Source organism: Pteropus medius, unplaced genomic scaffold (genome assembly GCF_902729225.1).
Source record: "Pteropus medius unplaced genomic scaffold, Ma_sr-lr_union100, whole genome shotgun sequence".
Classification (NCBI taxonomy): domain Eukaryota; kingdom Metazoa; phylum Chordata; class Mammalia; order Chiroptera; family Pteropodidae; genus Pteropus; species Pteropus medius.
In genome coordinates this window covers 325,186-341,315 of record NW_024340693.1, presented here as the reverse complement: position 1 = coordinate 341,315, position 16,130 = coordinate 325,186, and the positions used below count along the sequence as shown (strand labels likewise).

General features: G+C 38.4%; 1 long non-coding RNA gene across 2 annotated transcripts in view; it reads right to left on the bottom strand.

The window, feature by feature from the left end:
• The window catches only part of LOC120601538 (uncharacterized), a 22,309-nt gene extending 6,317 nt beyond the window's left edge, over nt 1–15,992 (bottom strand). The window contains exons 1-3 of one of the 2 annotated variants that reach the window (XR_005652483.1): nt 15,838–15,992; nt 12,805–13,061; nt 11,142–11,824 (exon numbers count right to left, since the gene is read on the bottom strand). This is a non-coding gene — a long non-coding RNA (uncharacterized LOC120601538). Of the gene's footprint in view, nt 1–11,141; nt 11,825–12,804; nt 13,062–15,837 lie in introns of those variants that run through there. The other variant, XR_005652491.1, reaches the window with a different exon arrangement.
• Nucleotides 15,993–16,130: the final 138 nt, after the last annotated feature.

The window sequence follows — 16,130 nt, the reverse complement described above, 5'->3', positions numbered from 1 at the left end:
GCCCTCTGGTCTGAGGGTTAGCTGGCTGTTCCAGAGGCGAATTTGGTATTGCAGGAAGAGGGTGGGTGGGAGTGGGCTGCTCCCAAGTAACACGTAACTCATGTATGTTAGTAACAACCCTGAGGACAAGTGGGCCACGGGACCATTTTTACCACGAGTGATTCTACTGGTGGAGATTTCAGACTTGACAGCTAGGGAGGGCCAGAGCCTGGTGGCTGGAGAAGTAGGGATCCTTGTGCCAGCGTGAGCACCTCCACCCCAATCCCAGGAGGCTCCTCCCAGCCCTACTCCTTTGATGTAGAGGCCCTTCTACCTGCTAGCTTCCTTCCTTCAAAGTTCTGGGGCACTGTCTTACCCAGAGCCTCTTTGATGTCCTTTGTTCCCTTCTGGCTGGTGGCATACTTGGCTTTAGAACACAGGATTTTAGTGTCTGTCAACGCTATCTCCTCTCATCTGGCAGTTCTGAGGGATAAACCCGCCAACGTGAGAAAATTAAAGGCGCGGCGCTTTAGGCATGAGAGCAGTTACACAGTGACATCCCGAGACCGCCCAAAAGTCAAGTAGCAGGGAAGCGCTCCAAGTAGGGGAGTGCTCATGGCATCTCAACTCGTACATTTTGAAACATCACGAAGCTTTTAAATGCTCTCTATTTGTGCAACAGAATCATTCTGCATTTCCTGAGGAAGAAGCTGTGTGACAAGAGAGATATGACCAAGGGCATTTGAGAGACTATCGTTGGTGACATTAGGCAGCAGACTCTTGTGAGACGCACAACTATCATTCAGATGAGGTGGGGAAGGGCAGGAACCTCAATGTAGTTGACAGAAGTATTTTTTCCTCTTGTTAATAGTGCAGGTAGCTGTGCTTCACGGGATTAATTTACAGCTATGTGTTTGAAATTTGGTCAATATCTTTTTTTTTTTTTTAAGTTTGTACCAACCTCTCCCTCTCCCCCCAGCCCCTGGCAACCACTTTTCTACTCTGTTTCTATGAGTTTGACTTTTTTTTCAAGGTTCCACTTATAAGTGACATGATGCAATGTTCATCCTTCTCTGGCATATTTCACTGAGCATAACAGCCTCAAGGTCCATCCATGGTATACAGTTCCATTGTACACAGACACCACATCTTCCTGATCCTTTCATCCACTGATGGACATTTAGGTTGTTTCCATGTCTTGGCGATTGTGAATAATGCTGCAGTGAACGTGGGGGTGCAAATATCTCTTTGATACCGTGTTTTCACTTCCTTTGTATAAATACTGAGAAGTGGGATGGCTGGATCATGTGGTAGTTCTATTTTTAATTTTTTGTGGAACCTCCATACTGTTTAACATCAAGGCCGAACCAGTTTACACCAACAGTGCACAAGGAGTCCCTTTTCTCCACATCTTCACCAACACTTGCCATTTCTTGTCTTTTTGATGATGACCATTCTAACAGGTGTGAGGTGATATCTCACTGTAGTTTTGATTTACATTTCCCTGATTAGTGATGTTGAGCATCTTTTCACGTACCTATTAGCCATTTGTATGTCTTCTTTGGAAAAATGTCTATTCACATCCTCTGCCCATTTTTTAATCGAATCGTTGTCTTTTCATTTTGTTGATGGTTTACTTTGCTGTGCGGAACCTTTGTAGTTTGGCGTAATCTCACTTGTTTATTTTTGCTTTTGTTTTTGGTGTCAAATCCAAAAAAATCTTCATCAAGATTAATGTTGAGGAGCTTCTTCCCTGTATTTTCTTCTAGGTTAAGTCTGTCAATTTTGGTCACTTTTGCTATAAAGAAACTTCACACCTGAAGGACTTGTTCATTGAGTTGTCATGGTTTAAAGAAATGGTATTAAAATGGAAGACTTAGAAAAACGAAAACAATAACGAGTTTTTGCAATATCAGAGTGCTATTTATTTTTGCTTAATAGCAGATTGTATGCTATCAACTGCAAGATAGAAATAATTCAATTTTCATAGTCCTGAGTAAAGATTCAATTTTTACAAGGTGGAGAATAAATTGTATGATTTTCAATTATCTGTTTTCCTCAGGATCTGAGTAATTTTTTCCAATTAAGAAAAAATACTTTCAAGGAAAATTCACCTGTGTTGAAGCAGCTAATGAATACTATAAAATAAAGCCAGATTGCTAATGTGGTCTCTCATTCCTAATAACTGACCTGGAAAAGAAAAGTTTAATTTCCTAGAATGTAAAGTAGGAATATTTCCATGTACTTATCCATTAATCAAATATCGTAAATCCAAACATATAATGTGTATATATATCTAGCGTTATTTTTTTTAAAAGATGAATTACATTATTTCTCTGATCCAATAGCTATTACTGAATACTACAGAGATTTCTGTTATTGTGTTTATAGGCACGACTGTAATGGTTTCTGAAATATGGTTTAAAAGTCAATATCTGAAAGTATTTTAAATGCATATTTTAAATGCATACTAGGGCATTTCGTCCTAGAGGCATGCACATCTTACTTTCTATAAAAAAATTAAAGGCATACTCTGTCTAAATAAAAACCATATTTTCAATTCTGTTTGTATGATTCTATTATGCAAAAATACTACTTAGATTTAACCGATTTAGAAGATGAACTAAATGATGAAAGAATATTAAACTTGAGTAGCTTAGCCATATATTTTCTATAGCTAGAACTCTGTGTCTCAGTAATATATAACTACCAGAAATATTGACTAACGAAGAGATGAATAAAGTAAAAATTAACTGTAAATTTCATTAATCTTAATACCTCCGAAAAAATTTAGAAAAAAGCATTTATATTATTCATGAGTTTAATATTATCTCCCCTTAATCATGTAATACTTAATTCATTTTTTCCTAAGGTATATTTGGAAAAACCAAGAGGACTTACTATTATAGGGATTACATCAATGAAGAGCAATCACTAAAAAATAAAGCAAAAAAATTATAGCAAATATAATAATTTTTTGTTGTTTTTAAAGTCCTTAAGAATTTTTGAATACTGAAGGAGCATTATGTGAGATTTCCATAATTATTTTTTAGGAAAATTAAGACATTTTTTTTGGAAAAAAAATTTACTATATAATTGTATATTACTCCAAGATTTTAAAATTTATGCTGATATGTAAATAGATTACAATTAAACTAATTAATATATTAATTTGGTTCATGACAAATCAGGGTATATAGTTGATTCACCACTCATTACAGTTTCAACTTTAGTTTATAGTAAATTTAAAATTCATTTTTCCCTAAGGAAAGAGATTTTGAGAATTTTGTTTTTATTTATAATAATTAATTGTTCAACATTTCCAAATTCATCAAAATTATATATTTTATTGATTCTTTGGCACTTCAAAATCTATAATTTGGGCATATTTTCAGCACTTGCCTGAAAATTATATGTTTGCAATTTATTGTGGTTTTAGTGGGCATTTAATTGTGACCTATAGCTTTAGCTATAAAATACCCACTCTCTTATTACAGAACTTGATAGGTATTGGTTTGAAAAGACAATTACATAAGAACATCACTTAGAAATACATAGTCTGGTGGGGGGAGTAATGAAATGCATAAATATATACAAAGGAACACATAAGGTTTCATAGCTGTAGACAAACCTGATGCCACTGCCAGACTATCCCTGGACCACTGGGGAGCAAAGGAGAGCTGTGTGCATGGAAGAAGCTAAGAACCATTCTGCCAGATGATGCTAAAAAAAACCCTCTGAACTTACATATCTCACTCCAAGCCCATGTGGGACTTCTCCCTTCCCTGTCTATTCAGATCCCTCAAGCTGCACTTTACCCTTCTGTCTTCACCGTCTTCACCATCTTCACCGTGGCTCTTGTGTTTAGTTTAACCTGATTTCACTTCAGTACCTTGGTACGGTAGCACATGCTGTTGGACCTTTTCACACTGTGCACACCTGATTTTCACCTCTCCAGGCCCAGGCTGCTGGCCAGTCTCTACACTAGCCTGCTCGACTGCCTAGTCATCAAGTATCCATCTAATTTTATCGGCACGGTTCTCAAGTTTGATCTACCCATTTTTAACGTTCCTGAGAATTGATTTCTGTCAGCTCTTGTAATTCAGTGAGTCCTGGCTCTGAATCCTGCTGAGGGCTGGGGGCGCAGAGCACCAGGCTTCGGGAACCTACTTAGAGCTCAAAACACTGCATTTGCTGTTTAGAATCTGGTATAGACACGGTTCTTCCAGCAGTCACATATCTTTAAACCTGATGAAAGGAGCAAGGTGCTGGCTAGAAGGAGAATTGAACCTGTAACACTAGCTAAGATGATTCAAACCTGCCAGACAATACTTTACCCTGACACCAAACGTGTCCTGGGACAGCGCTACCTGTATTGCGTTCATTGCATTCCTCATTAATGTTGGAGCTCCTTTAGTTCTATTTTGTCACTAGAATGACATCCTTTGAAATAAGTAAAGAAGTTGGTATATTGACTAGTCCAAGACAATGAGCCACAGTTTTTTAAAGGCAAAAAAATGTGTCAGAAAGTCTAGTCTTTAGCTTATCTACGAGATTTCTATTTGCCCACCTACTTACATATGTTATTTCCAGTCCCCCCACCCAATTGATTCTCATAGTCTCTGCAGCTAGTCCTGTATTCTCACTGCACGTACACTCACGGTTGTTCCACAGACTAAAATCTCACGAAAATCAAATAAAACAGTAATTGAAAAAGGAGCTGAGTCTATATCTTTTCAAAGCCCCCTTCTCGTCTTTACATATTAAAAAGGCAGAAATGCGTATTCATTCATTTTTTCACATGCTAAAAGAGGGAATAAGATACGTTCCCTTTTTCAAGGAGTTGAGAATTTATGAAAGTGGCTTAAACATTAATTCAGTGATCTCTTTCGGACTTCAAAGAAAACTGAAGACCCTTCCTGGGAAAATAAGCCCATCACATAACATTTTGAATATAAATGTTTAGGGAGATGATAACCACCTATAGCCCATCTATAAAACCCATGCGATGAACTGAATGTTTGTGCTTCCCTAACACTCATGTTGAAGTCCTAAGCCCCAGTGTGATGGTATTTGGAGATGGGGCCTTCGGGAGGTGATTAGAGCTGGATTGGATCATGAGAGCAGGGCCTTCATGATGGGATTAGTGACCTAAGAAAAAGAAGAAAGATTATCTCCTTCCACTCCCTACATGCACATACCAAGGAAAGACTATGTGAGGACACAGCGAGAAGGTGGCCATCTGCAAGCCAGGAAGGGGATCCTCACCAGGAACCAAATTGGCCAGCACTTTGATCTTGGACTCCCCAGCCTCCAGAACTGTGAGAGATACATTTCTGTTATTTAAGCCTCAAGTGTCTAGAGAGGCAGTGGGAGAGGAACAATGTCAGAAAATGTTATAAAGAAAATTATTAATTTGTGACACCACAAGGAAATAATAAAAGAGGGAGTTTTATGGAGTTAAAAAGTATCTGAACTCTGTCTTCTTTAGCAATTCAAGAAAACTAATTTCACATAAAAATGAGCATCAGAGAAGTATTAGGGTCAAATGCCATATACAATTATAAGAAAAATAAAATAAGAAGCAAACATCTTATAGACATGAAAGCATAACAGATAGATAAGTCTCCAAAACAAACCAAACTGTAATGTACTATTACAAGCTGAATATACTAAAATAAGAATGCAAGAACAATAAAAATAAAAATTAGAGAAATTCAAAAGAGGTGACAAAACTGAGGAAGGAATTAGAAATTTTTAAAAAGTAATTTCGGAAATAAAAACTAAGCTAAAAGATCCAAAACAAATAAGCATAACACAAAATTCCTAAAATTGCATAATTTGAAAACTTGAGGAAAATGAAGAGATTTTTAAAAAAGGGATTTGAAAGCTAAATATAAACACTGAAGATAGGCAAAGAAGGATTAATATAAAGATAATAGGGAGGGACAAGACGAGTCAAAGTACAGGGAGGGGAACAAGAGAACAGAACAAACTCTAAAGACTATTGTTTCAGCAAACTTTCTAGAAGTTAGTTTAAAAAAATATTGAAACTATATGTTGAAAGAGTAAACTGCATATCTGAAACTATATTCCTAGAATGACCAACATTGTGACTTATTCTGGTAAAATTACTAGACTTGAAGAATTTTTTTTCTTTGGGCCTCTGGACAGAAAGAAGTAATGACGTATAAGGGAATAAAAATTTGATTATGTCAAAATTTTCAAGAGCTCTGCTTTACACCTGAAGAAAAAAACTCTGGAACCAACCCAAAGAGGTTCCTCTTGGTCAAAGATGGCACAATTTGAGCTTCAATGATGGTAATTGCAACGAACTGAAATGTATTGTGTAGTAAAGAATTAACTTTATCCAAAGAGAGATCAGCTCTGTGCCCTCCACTCCTGAAGCTGGTCTCTAGCCCCTTAGAATGTGCTGCCTGATTAAAGCATCTTTGCTCACCTGGGGGCCTTGGGCCACACACGTTAGTCTAATAACATGATTTATGGCTAGGACTCTGGCTCAGGCAGTATCAGCTCTACCTCTGGAGGGGCTGGAGATTAAGGGCAGCTTTGTGGGCGGTCTGTGTGAGCAAGTCCCAACAAAAACTCCAGATGCCAAGACTTGGGTGAGCTTCCCTGAGAGGCAACACCCAGGGCCTACTGTCACATGCTGTTGCTGGGAGAAGTGCATGCTGTTCAGGACTGCACTGGGACAGGACATCCGGAAGGGCTATGCACGGAACTCGCCTACACTCTATCCAGGCGCCTCTTCCTTGGGCTGATTTTAATCTCATCCTTCCAAGGTAATACACCGTAACTGTGAGTATAGCAGCTTTCAGTGAGTTCGATTTGAATAAGGTTATTCTTCTAGCTACAGTTCACATAATTGTCTTATACACATTTCCTCTCTGTTTAAAAGTACAAGATGAGAGACTGAAGCAAATAGCTTACCAAAGTACATATATTTTATTAATTAGAATGTAACCCAAGGTGCTGTAACATGGAGACTCAAAAATTCCTTCTAATGAATTATCAAACCTAGGGTGGTTCTACGGACCCCCAGACTTGTAATTGATGCCATAAATGAGGGTTATCTTGGAGACTCTCTAACTCTGTACCTATTAAAAATGTATAATAAAAATTATAAACGTGTTTATAATGGTATTAAAGACATTGGTCGCCTTAGGAGGATGTTGGAAAAACAATTACCTGGAAAACTAGTAAATAAAGAGTAAAAGCAAGCATTTATTCTGCCTCAACGATATGAACTGGGACCCCTGGATAACCAAATAATAGATTAGGAGAAATCTATCTTTCGAAAAGTAATACAAGTAAAAAGTGAAGCAGAAATGGCTGATGTGAAATCTCACCATTTTGCAATCCTTAATGAATGAAGAGATTCAGGCGTTAAGTATGAATGATGCTTGAAACCACAAAAAAGAGAAACGATTAGATAATACACGCTTCCTGCTGAAAAAATTCTACCACCACCTTGCCAAAGGAATCAAATCTGGGTCTGATCAACTATCTGACTCCAGCTACCAATGTTAAGGAGAGGACGACAGGGGAACTTGATAAACCAGGTGCAGAGTGCTGTGCAGTTAACACAGTCCAGACTGTGAGACACTCTCTGGCTCAAACAGTGCCCAGTTCTGCTACCGACTGTAACAAAAATAAAGGGATGTAAAAAGAACCTGCAGACCAACAGAGAGACTTATTAAATTATAAAATGGGCCAGACTAAATTATAGTGTCTATCATTAAGGCAATAAAACTATAAAGAAACGCAAGGTAGTAATTACTATAAAAGTTAGGCTGGTTGTTACTTATGGCAGATGTGAGAGGCAGTTAAGTGCAACAGGCACATGGAGGAGCTTCCTGGGCGGCTGGAAATATTCTATTTCTTGATTTGCACGGCTGAGTGCAAGAGTTACAAGAGTATTCTTATGTAATTTATTTAGCTACATGTTTGTTCTGTGTCGTTTTCTTTACTTCTGAAGTTGACTTTTGAATTCAAGTGCAAAGTTTACATGTACCTCTATTAAATTATATTCAGCTCATTTCTGTAGATTCTTAAGGAATATTTGGATTATTATCATGTTACCCCAAATAATTGTTATTCCTCTTGGCTTAATGCTATCCACAAATTCAAAGGCAAATTATTTCACCAAAACAACTAATTTAAAATAGAAGTCGACAACTCAAATTCTGTATCTTGATTGGAGTAGAGCCTGCACAGGAGTATACAATCAATAAAACTGATCAAATTGTGCACTTAAAATAAATACAGCCTCTTTAGCATTGTGTTTTTTTTCCTTTCCTGCCAGCATGATGGCTGGGACTCACTGTGACATCCTCAACCACACAAACGACAACCTAGAGCTGAGAGAGCAACTTGTTGAGAGGGATCTGGTCCCTGCATGACCATTTTGAGGACAGTCCCCTGTGACTGACAACATTTACCTTCAACTTTCAGGTGACAGAGAAACAAACTCCTTTCATTTTTTTACAGTTTTTAAAGAATTTCAAGTAAATTGTTTTTCGAGTTTTACTGAGAAATAACTGGCATGCACCACTGAATGAGTTTAAAGTGTATGGCATGATGGTTTGACTTACATATATTGTGAAATGATTACAATAAGTGCAGCTAACAACCATCTACTCATATAGATACAATAAAAAGGAAAAAAAAAGAAAAAAGAAAAAATTCTCCTCGTGATGAGAGCTCTTAGGATTTCCTCTCTTAACTTTCCTGTATATTACATGGCAGTTAGCTGTAGTCATCATGTTGTACATTTCATCCCTTGTATCTATTTATCTTATAACTAGAAGTCTATACCTTCCTCTAATTTCCCCTCCCTCACCCTCCACCAATGATAACCACAAGTCTGATCTCCTTTTCTATGAGTTTGTTTACTTGTTAGTTTAGATCATACATATAAGTGAGATCATACAGTATTTATCTTTCATTGTCTGACTTATTTAACTTAGCATAATGCTTAAATGTCTATCCATGTTGTTGTAAATGGTAGAATGATAGTTCTATTTTTCATTTTCTGACTCTCCTCCATACTGTTTTCCATAGTGGCTGTAGCAACTTACAACCCGCACCCCTGCAACAGTATACAAGAGTTCCCTCTTCTCCACATCCATGCCAGCAATTGCCACCTCATTTTTTGAGAACAGCCATTCTATCAGGTGTGAGGTGATATCTCATTGTGGTTTTGATTTGCATTTCCCTGATGACCTGTGATGTTGATCATCTTTTCATGTACTTATTTGTCTTTCATATATCTTTCCTGGAGAAATGTCTGTTAAGGTCTTTTCCCATTTTTTAGTTGGGTTATTATTATTATTATTTTTTGCTATTGAGTTGTATGAGTTCTTTATGTATTTTGGATATTAACCCCTTACCTGATATATGGTTTATAAATATTTTTCCCCATTCCATAGGTTGTTTTCATTTTGTTGATAGTTTTAGTTTGACGTAGTCCCACTTGCTTATTTTTTATTTTGTTACTGTGCTTTAGGTGTCATATCCAAAAAATTATCACTAAGACCCATGTCAAGGAGTTTTATTCCTATGTTTTCTTCTAGGAATTTCATGGTTTCAGGTCTTACATTCATTTTGAGTTAATGTTTGTGATTGGTTAGATATGGGTCCAGTTTAATTCTTTTACATATAAATGTCTAATTATCTCAGCACCATTTTGAAAGATTATCTTTTCTCCACTGAGCATTTTTGGCTTCCTTGTCAAATATTAGTTGACCACATGTACTGGGATTTATTTCTAGGCTCTTGATTCTGTACCATTGGTCTGTTTGTCTGTTTTTATGCCAGTACCATACTGTTTTGATGACTGTGGCTTTATAATATAGATTGAAATCAAGAAGTGTGATGCCTCCTACTTTGTTCTTCTTCCTTAGGATTTCTTTGGCTATTCAGGGTCTTTTGTGGTTCCATATAAATTTTAAGAGTGTTTTTTTCTACTTCTATAAAAAATGCCATTGGAACCTTTTTTTCTACTTCTATAAAAAAATGCCATTGAAATGCCATTGATAGTAATTACAATGAATCTAAAGATGGCTTTTGGTAGTATTGACCTATTAACGATATTAATTCTTCCAATCCATAAACATGGGATTCCTTTCCATTTATTTGTGTCTTCTTTGATTTCTTTCATCAATGTCTTATAGTTTTCAGAGTAAAGATCTTTCACCTCCTTAGCTAAATTTATTCCTAAGCATTTTTATTGTTTTTGATGCTATTGTAAGTGAGATTGGTTTATTACTTTTTTGGAAAATTCAGTTAGTGTATAGAAATTTTACTGATTTTTGTGTTAATTTTGTACCAACCTTTCTGAATTCCTTGATTAGATCTAAGAGTTTTTCTGGTTGAATCTTTAAGAAGTTCTACATATAAAATCACATCATCTACATCTAGAGACAATTTTACTTTTTCCTTTCTAATTCTGATTCTATCATCTATCACCTATCATCTATCTATCTATCTATCTATCTATCTATCTATCTATCTATCTATCTATCTATCATTTTTGCCTGATTGCTCTAGCTAAGATTTCTAGTACTATGTTAAATAAGAGTGGCGATAGAGGCACCCACTCTGTTTTATTTCTAATCTTAAAGGAAAAGCTTTTAACCTTTCACTATTGAACTTAGTGTTAGCTGTTGGCTTGTCACATATGGTGTTTATTATGTGAAGATATGTCCCTTCCTTGCCCATTAAGAGGTTTTATCGTGAATGGGTATTTAATTTTATCAAATGCTTTTTTTCTGCATTTATTGAGATGATTATATGATTCTTCTTTCATTCTATTGATGTGATGTATCACATTGATTGATTTGCAAATGTAGAACCATCCTCGCATCCCAGGGACAAATTCCACTTGATCGTGGTGAATGATCCTTTTAATATGCTGCTGATTTAGTTTGCTAGTATTTTATAGAGAATTTTGCATCTATATTCATCAGAGTTATTAACCTGTAGTTTTCTTTTCTACTAGTGTCCTTTTCTAGTTTTGCCATCAGGATAATGCTGGCCTCATAAAATGAGTTTGGGAGTGTTCCTTCCTCTGAGTTTTTGAAATAATTTGAGAAAGATCGGTGTTAATTCTTCTTTAAATATTTGGTAAAATTCATCAGTGAAGCCATCTGATCTTGAGCTTTTCTTCATTGGGAGAATTTTATTACTGTTTCAAACTCCTTACTAGTAATTGGTCCATTCAGATTTTTTATTTCTTCCTGATTCAGTCTTGGTAAGTTGTATATTTCTAAGACCTTTTCCATTTCTTCTATGTTGGCCAGTTTGTTGAGATATAGTTCTTCACAGTAGCCTCTTATAATCCTTGAATTTCTGTGGTATCAGAAACGTTCCCTTTTTCCAATTTTGTGGATTTGGGTCCTTTATCTTTTTTCCTCGATTAGTCTAGGTTTTGTCAATTACGTTTATCTTTTCAAAGAGCCAGCCCTAAATTTTGTTGATTTTCTATTATTTTTTGTTCTCTATTTCTGACCTATCAGTATAATCTGGGGGAACTTGGAGGGTTAATCTGACATGACTTATTATTCAATAATCTCTACTGGATTGTGGTGGTCATTATTTTTAATTAGGTGCTCATAGCCAGATTCTTAATAACCTGGTCTAGGCCCTCACTCACAATCCTCATCAGTAATTCTGCAGAATCTACCTCTTTCTGTTTAGGAAAACTGGATTGAAATTTTATCCCTTTCTGTCTTTCTGCATCGCTCTCACTCCTTGGGATTTTTCAGAGACTGATACCTGGTAATTTCCTCTTCGGCCACTCCCAGTGCCATGAAATATAATTCTTACAGGTCAAAGACAGAAAAAGAAAAAAGTAAAGGAAAAAAATGAAATCATTTCAACTAGTTTAGTATAAGCAAAAAGAGAGTTAAAAAAAATAAAAAGGATAATTGAAATTTATTTTTGAAAGATGTTTAGCTACATCAGGAAAATGCTTCAAGTCATTTGTGGAAAAGATAGAAATTATTTTAGTGTCATTCTCTTTTACACACATGCATCCACTGGGTTTAGTTTTATTTTACTTTATTATCATTTGAAAGTAACTAGAATTGCAAACATCAGCTTCTCTGAATAATTATGATGTCTTCCAATAGAAAAGGGAGAACTATATTCTTAGTCTAAAAGTTGAACATCTTCCCAGTTAAATGTCAAAACAGTAGCTTACTTTCAGATAACTATTCTTCTTTATTCTATTAAAGAGCCTTTTTAGTGGTTTATTCTGACTCATTATATATCATGCTTGATTTTCCTCTCATATAATATGAAAATTTTTATTTTCTTATTCTCTATGGTAACAGCTAAGTTACTTCAAGCCTGTTTCTCTTCTTGTTTAAATATGTATCTCTTTTCCTGGAGGTGGAGGTGGATAATGTACAAATATACAAAGGCAGAGAATGGATAAGCAGTTTAGATGAACTGTGTACTCCCTCCACACTTCATCCCTGTCAAGGCAGCTTGTTTTTTCACACCCTGGGACTTTCCAGGGGCTGTTTACTCAACATGTAATGCTCCTTCTTCTCCTCTCATACTCAGACTACTGTTCTTCACTCATGGCTCACTGTCAACTCAAAACCCACCTCCATCATGATGTCTTCCCTGATCACCCAGACAAAATCAAGTGTTCACGTCAGCTAAGGAATAATCCCCACTATTAATTTTTTTAGAGTAGGCAACTATAGCATTATTTTTAAAAAATTTTTAAACCTTCATAATTTTCACATTGACACTACTAACAAAATTATACTTTTTCATCAGGTTACTTACTTTTGTGGTCACTATCTGCTGGTATCTTTCCAGAAATTTTGCCATAAGGTAAATGGATTGTCCTAGAACAGCAAAGAATCTCACGACTGGTTGATTAAAACCCCCAAGATCTGGCAGACAGCTCAGCAGGGAAGCATTTTGGTTCTTCCTCTCATCCTATCTTTGGTTGGCTTTTCACCTACAGCAGCAGGTCCCTTAAATATCCTAAGGGGCAGTAGATCCCAGTAGATCACATCCCAGTAACTCTGCTGTGTGACCTGGAAGAGAGGAAGCCTGCTTGAGAAGGCTGCCAAGCCCTCGCTGTGGGACAGAGTTGACAGCTGACAGCCAGCTGAGCCCACCTAACAACACGCTTTCCACTTCTCAAGGACTGTTTCCCACACACAACCTCATGTGTGGCCCAATTAGGTCAGCCTTTTTGCTCAAATTATTTTTTCTCTGTTTAGAAAACGGTCACATTCATCTGCCATTGCTTTTATCAGTAAAGAATATTTATTTAAGGGTCTATCTGGCTGGTGCTGGTGATATTTGATAACGTTCACAAAATAGCTTGTTTATTTTCATTATCTCATTTCTTCCAACACATAATAACTCCTCGGGGAAGGACAACACCTGCTCCTGCAAGAGGAACAGCTACAGCCTCCTCGGTGGTTTTATCTCAGCTTTAGACTCCAGGGAGATTAGCACTTCCTTATCTCTTTAGGGTCCCCAGACTTCTGCATGGAAATTTATGAAAAAGAGAATTGTAAGGTTGAGGTGTTAATTAAATACCAGAATCCTATGAACGATAAAAATGAGCCTAAAAGGAGAAACTGAAAAGGTAAAGAAACAAGGAAGATTTAGAAAAGATTTCAAAGACCTTTAAAACCACTAGTAAGTTATCTCTTCAGGGATCAAAAATTCTATAATAAATATTAACATGGTTGTACTTTCAAGTACTTATTTACTGTTAAAATATTAACATCGTGCTTTTCTAGATTGGGACTAACTTGTAAATTTCAGGCATTGAGATTTAGAGTTCAATTCACAGCTCATTAAAGTGTGGAATGTAATTTCCTAATGTTCTTGAGACTGGGTTCCAGAGCTCTAAAGCACACATGCCAAACCTCACAATGTATGTCAGCACTATAAAGTATTAAAAAAAAAGATTCCCTTTTTGATGATACAATGACATTAAACATTTAACAAACATTCATTGAGGGTCTACTGGGTCCCTGGCTCTGAGGATGGAAAGAGTGTGGAGAAAGGGCTCCTGAGAGGATGGATACAGATGCAGTGTGGAGAGGGGAAGTAAGGAAATTAACAAAGCACAGGACCTGCTTTCCAAAGGGGTTCACAGTGCCATGAGCGATGGAAAGAAAGGTGGAGGAAAAGGCCAGGGCTGTTGGTATGCTGACAATTGTATACTAACAGTACAAATAGGTAGTGTCCAGCTTTCAAATGGCAGAGCCACTTTCTTTTTTTACTATACAGCCCAGAATCCAGGATTTTCTTGCACAGATCCAACTGAGGAGCTAAGGAGATCAGTAGTTGTGGGGGTTTTTCCCCCCTTAGGGCCTATAATATTCCTACTTCCCAATCCAAAAGGAAATCAACTCCAAGTGTAAAAACAGGTTTCATTTGCTGCTGCTTAGAAAGCTTTATTAGCTGCAGAGTTCTTTGCACATTTAAGGAAGCTTCACAACTCAAAAGGCTGATAATGTCAAGAATGTGGGACTCACAGCCAAGAAGTGGAAGTCTATCCCAGCTCTATCACTTAGAAGGCATAAGGCCTTGAACACATCCCCTCACCTCTCCAGCTTCCAAGGAGAGAAGGCAAGAAAGCCTTCTAGAAAGGTAGAAACGAAGGTCAGCTAGTGACTCGATTGTGCCCTTAGGAGATGATGAAACTGGGTTTAGATTAAGACCATTCACCAAAATAACGCACTATACAAGGAATGGGAAAGACCCAGAGCAATTTAAATTTTCAGATCACCATTCGGCCGCCACTCTTGAACTGAGCTCTAATCCATGGGGATATTTTGTTCTATGAGTAACAGTCCAGCTTCACCTCATGTCACGCTCCTCATAATGGGCCACATCGGCCATTGTTAAAATAGAACAAACTTTGTACTCCAGCCCCTCACGACTTGCCAACCTTCATCCTTAGGTCTTGTACCTTAACCCTGACACTTTGCTTACCATCCTGGAGTCACAGGTGCCTCTTCATTATAATGACCTCACCCTCAATAGGCTGGCAACTCCTTGACAACACAGACCATGCATTATTAATCTTTGTAGCCCTGCCAGAGTAGACATGGTTTACTGAATGAATGAATGAATGAATGAATGATTGGGTGTATGCACACACATTTTCTGCCCACAAAGAACAGAACGGTGACATGCTCCAGTCACGTGGTTCTATGGGTTTCCCTCATAGCGCTCTCTCTCAATATATTTCTGGAAGAGCTTTCTCGAGGTACAAACCACATACTAAAAAGTTCACTCAGTTAACGTGCACAGTTCTGTGGCTTTTAGTATATTCAGAGTTGTGCATCCATGACCACTGTCAAATTACGGATCATTCTCGTCACCGCCAAAAGAAACCCCTATGCGTTAGCTGCCCCTCGTCGCCTCCCCCCAACTCCCTAGCAACCACTAACCTACTTCCCGTCTCCATGGCGTTTTAATTCATCTCGTCACACGCACACAGAGCATCAACTACCACTCATCTCTCCCACGACTGAAAGAAATGAGATCTGGGGCGGTTTCGAGTCAGTGCAGAAGCGTGAAATCGACCTTCCCGCTCCGTGACCTTGGACATGTCGCTGGGCCGGATTCAGTTTCTTCGCAAGATGAAGTTTAGGCGGCGCGTGAGGGCACCTTGCGCGGTTGGAACACCAACCAGCGCACGCACGCGCGCGCACACTCACACACACACACTCACTTACACTCACACACGCCAAGCCCTGGGGCCGCAGCTCCAACGCGCTGCCCTCGCCCCCTTCCCCGGACTCCCTTAAAAAACGCGTTTGTGTCGTTAAGAGTCCACACCAGAGCTGCGGCAGCCGCCGTCCTCTCCTAGAGAAGCCGTCCTCTCTGTTGCTTCTCTTTCCGGCCGCCCGCTCGTTTCTGGGCTGGCCCAGGACGGGGACCCCGCCGCCCCCCGGGTCGAGGCCGCGCGCCGCGCCCTCAGGAAGCCTCGCCGGGCGCGGGAGCCTCCCTGGCGGCGCCCTGGGCGCGCGGGCGCGGCGCGGGGGCGGGGCCAGCGGCTCCGGCAGCCAATCCCGGCGCGCAGGGGGCGGGGCTCCGCTTGACAGTGGCGGTCGCCGGGCAGCCGAGCCCGG